The 4,445-nt window shown below is 48.6% G+C and overlaps 1 protein-coding gene across 5 annotated transcripts in view; it reads left to right on the top strand.

Moving 5' to 3' along the window:
• ALDH1B1 (aldehyde dehydrogenase 1 family, member B1) overlaps positions 1-4,445 on the top strand; it is a 211,716-nt gene that overhangs the window by 153,126 nt on the left and 54,145 nt on the right. For all 5 annotated transcript variants that reach the window (XM_014531535.1, XM_014531533.1, XM_014531534.1 and 2 more), the window contains one exon: positions 3,203-3,278. The gene's annotated coding sequence lies outside the window, so the exon portion shown is untranslated. The remainder of the gene's footprint in view (positions 1-3,202; positions 3,279-4,445) is intronic.

Here is a 4,445-nt window from a genome sequence, read left to right as displayed (position 1 = left end):
CCTCCCTTTCCTTTTTTCTTTCTTTCTCTCTTTGGAAAAAAGAAGTTTAACAAATTTCAGAAATATTCATGCTCAAGAATTGCCCAAGGCATCTGGACCTTTTAAAAAAGTTATTACACTTTTGATAAACAGGATGTACTTAAAATGTTTAAAAATGAGATTCCATCTTAAGATCGGGGACTCATTAAATAGTCTTTAAGCTCATTTCTGTATTATGATATTTTTAACCAAGGTAAATTTCTAAGTTTAGTTGTATTACTTCCATATGTTTCTCCATAATTACATACACTTGATGCTTTCAAAAGCCCTAGTAAATCTCACTGAATGTATTTGTCCCTTTTGCTTTCTGAGTGTAGCCCATTCTCAGCAAACATTTAACAAACTCTGACTGGGTGCCCGCCCTTGCACAGGTGTGCGGGTATGGAGGTGAATAAGGCGAGGCCGCCACCTCCAAGAGGCTCACATGCTAAAGGTAGGCGGACAGGTGAATAAAGAGAGGAACCAGGTATCACGGCTCCTGAAACAAGGGTGAGGGGATGCAAAGGGAGGCAGGTGACTCCCAGGGAGCAGGAGTCCTTGAGGCAGGCAGCAAGGGAGCAGAGATCCATGCGGAGCTTGGCCTGAACCTTGAAACTGCAGGAGTCGGGAAAGGGCAGCTCGGGCTGCAGGAGCAAGAGGATGGAAGGCTCGGTGGGGTGGGAGAACGTTGTATGTCTGGGGAACGGCATGTGGTGCCTTCACGGGACTGGAGCATGGGGCACAGGGACAGGGAAGGGGACAAGGATGAGGAAACCCAGCCACTGATGTCACACGAGTGTCACACACTGACACTTGGTTGCAGAACTCAGATTCTCCAGCCCTTCTGCCTCTTTAGCAAATCCGAAAGCCTTGATCAGCCTGCACCCACTCCCCTGTGATCTGCACCCACAGGGGCCCCCAAGGAGCAGACCATTAGGGGGTTCATCACTAAGCCCCTGCTTGACCTGGCAGATCCAATGCAGCCCCAGGCTCCCAGGCGGTGAGCGCAGCCCTCACAGGGCCTAGCTCCTCTCTGGGCTTCAGCGACCGCGTCTGGACAGGGCAGGGCTGGACGCGCCTCTCTCCAAGCCTTCTCAGCTGAGTCTCAGCTCCAGGATCCAAAAGGCAAAGCAAAACAAAAGCTCTACCCGCTGTGAGCCGAGCAGGCGGCCAGCCTGCCAGCCAGCTGCCCGACCTGGCATCGGTGGCTTGTCCCACACTAGTAGTTGGCACTGGCCAGGAGGAGGGTTTGGGAAGAGGCTCCGGCAGACTGGCATGCCTGGCCTCCCAGATGACTTCCCAGCCCATGTGCCAGTGGGAAACCAACAGAGGCGGGTGGCCAGGGTGGGCAGCCTGGGAGGCAGAGCAGGTGGCCCCAGAACAGCAGGTTTGGGCAAGTCATGTCTGGGCGCTGTTCTGGGGGCTATCGGGCTGCGGGAGCCAAAGGGAAGGCGGGCATGAATGTGTTCAGTGCACAAAGAGGGTCAGGGGTTGGAGGTGCTGGGTCAGGCAGGCTCTGCAGAGGCCAGGGATTGCGGTCTGCAGATTGGACACACACAGGACATCTGAGGCCATAGCCACTCCCCAAGTCAGAAGCCAAGCCCTGCATGTGGAGGGAAGACCGGCCCACCACATAGGCGAGAAGGGCGTGGGGTCAGAAAGCTCACCCCCCTGAGGATGGGAGGGTGTGTGGAAAAGACAAGCCCTGAATGAGAAGGGCAGGGATCCAGGGTCAACCTGCCATTGATTCCCTGAGTGAACTTGGGCTTGTTCCCCCTCCTCTCTGGGCCTCAGTTTCCTTGGCAACATGACGGGGGTTACCGTTACCTGTTTCGCTTTACCCAGAGGAGTCTGTGAGAAGACAGATCATGAGTGAGGTAACAGATATGAAAGATGTAAACAGTTAAGGCTGGAGCCCCTCCAGCCCTTGACCTCACTGACTCCCTGCCTGTGGCCACTTCACAATCTCTATGTGACAGGAATCAGTGGTGGCAATGCTGTGGGTGAGGGATGTGGCAGTGGTGGCCTGTCTTGAAGCTTCACTTCCACTTACAAGGAAAAATTGTGAAAATCTTTTAAACTGGGCAATAAAGATTACTGGAAGTCCTTCTAGTAACTTCTAGATAATTCTTATCTGGTCCTTTTAGATAATCCTTTCTTACAGGTTATCTGTTCCTTCATTGTTTTAGAGCTATCTTGCAGCTTTATAAATAGTAGAAAACTGGTAATGCCTTGATTCCCATCCATGGAAATTCAAATGAATTTTGTCCATTGGAATGGCAATGATTATTGCTCTGTGGATATTGACTACTTTTGTATTTATTTCAACATTCCTGAAGGCCCACATGTGCAGTTCTGTGGATCCCCCATTAATGAATGAATTAAACACAGTACCTGACATGTTCTTTTTATATCCATTGTATTCGTTTTCTGTTGTTGTGTAACAGTTTGCCACAAATTTATCAGCTCAAAGCAGGACCCATTTATGGGCACACAGTCCTGTAGGTCAGACATCTGAGCATACACAGCAAGGCTGGGTTCTCTGCTCAGGGTCAGCCAGGCTGCATTCCTTTCTGGAGGCTCTGGGGAAGACTTCACTTCTGAGCTCATTCAGGTTGTTGACCAAATTCCACTCTTTGAGGCTGTAAGACTGAGATCCCTGCTTTCTCTCTTGCTGTCAGCTGGGGACCCGTCAGCAGCTGGAGGCCACCTCTGTGGGTTGGCAGTTCACAGCACAGCAGTCTGCTTTCTTCCAGGCCAGCAGGAGCAGGTCTCACTGGTTTCTTCCTCTGTGACCACCCAGAGAAAATGCTCTGCCTTTAAAGGGATAACCTGCTGGAGTCAGGACCACCCTGCAAATCCCCTTTAGCCATATAATATAAAACAATCCCAAGAGTGGTACTGTATTTATAGGTCCTATCCACATTCAAAGGAGAGGGATTATACAAGGGTGAGGGTCATCCTAGAATTCTGGCTACCACAAATGATTTTACCTAACAGAAAATACTTGGACTCAATCTATAGAAACTAAAAGACCACCAAAGAATAGGAACAGGCTGGTGGCGATGATGAGGGTGCTAACACTCTCCTCTGCCCCTTGGTACTGCCGCTGACCCAAGCCCTGACCCACTTGAAGGCCAGCTTGACGGTAAAGTTGACTTTGGTTATCTGTCTCCCTATTCAGGCTAGGAACTCCTCCCAAGCCGGAACCTCCTCCTACTCAGATCTCACCTAATCTGGAGCCCTTACAGCAAACCCTGGTGAGTAGATTGATTCTCTCTTCTGTTTATTTTAATTCAAAATACCCACTAACACTCACACAATCTCTTGGGTCTGGGGGTAGGATACTGTGGAGAAAGAAACTCAGAGAGGCTCCAGCAATGAACATCGTGTTGGTCAAATGGACACTAGGGAACCTCAGGGCCATCAGAGACCAGAAGATGGGATGGAGGTAGTTCTGATTCCCGTGAGGGTTCAGCTTCAGGGTGGGCAGAGAATAAGATGGAATCGCTGAGTCCTCCATTTGGTCTGCCTCCAGGGCCTCTGCCTCATCCTCCTCTATGGAGAGAAACTTCATAAACTCAGAACATCACCAGCTTCTCCCCCCACTCCAACCCCAGACAGCTCATTCCATCTTTGTCTCTGTGCTTTAGCACATACTGTTCCCTTTGCCTGGCATTTTCATTGGGCCTAACCTCCACAAAGGAACTTCTTCTTTTCATTCTTTATCACTCAACTCAAGTATCAGGTCATCTGACAACTGTATTCCTGGCATGTTTCTCACCTTCCCACGGGCTATTTCCATATTGTTTGTTTTAAATGTATATTGAGAATGGACTCATCTAAAGGCTTACCTTGCTAACTTCCTGCTCCCTACAAAGGAAAATGTCACCGGAATGTGTAAAAATAAAAATCTAAGGCAAAACATTAAAAAAAACCAAACTCAGGTCTTCTGGGAAAACTTCCTTCAGAGGCATCAGAACAGTGGAAAGAACATGGGCTTTGAAGTTAGTTAGAATATTGCTTCTGCCCCTTCCAAGCTGTAATGTAGGCTCTCGGAGCCTTTGTTTCCTCATCTATGAAACGAACACAATGCAGTATTTGATGATAAAGCCCGTCTCAGTGACCGAGTGCACCATCATTATAATAATTATAATTGTGTGCTTGCCACATTTGTGCTGGACAGCATGCTCAGTGATTTATATGCATTCTTCATTTAATCTCCCCAACAATTCAATAAGGAAAGTTCTGTTATCCCACTTTGCATATTAGGAAACTGAGGTTGAGAGAGGTTGGACCCAGTCTTATACCCAAAGCTCCTCGTGCTCTTGATCATTATGACACACTGCCTCTTAGAAGGCACTCAAGAAATTATTTCCTTTTCCTTCTCTCTTCCCCACCAGGCTCACCTCTGGACTATTAAAGCT

Source organism: Myotis brandtii, unplaced genomic scaffold (genome assembly GCF_000412655.1).
Source record: "Myotis brandtii unplaced genomic scaffold, ASM41265v1 scaffold806, whole genome shotgun sequence".
NCBI lineage: Eukaryota > Metazoa > Chordata > Mammalia > Chiroptera > Vespertilionidae > Myotis > Myotis brandtii.
Note: the sequence above shows the minus strand (reverse complement) of the source record. Positions and strands in the feature narration are given on the sequence as shown.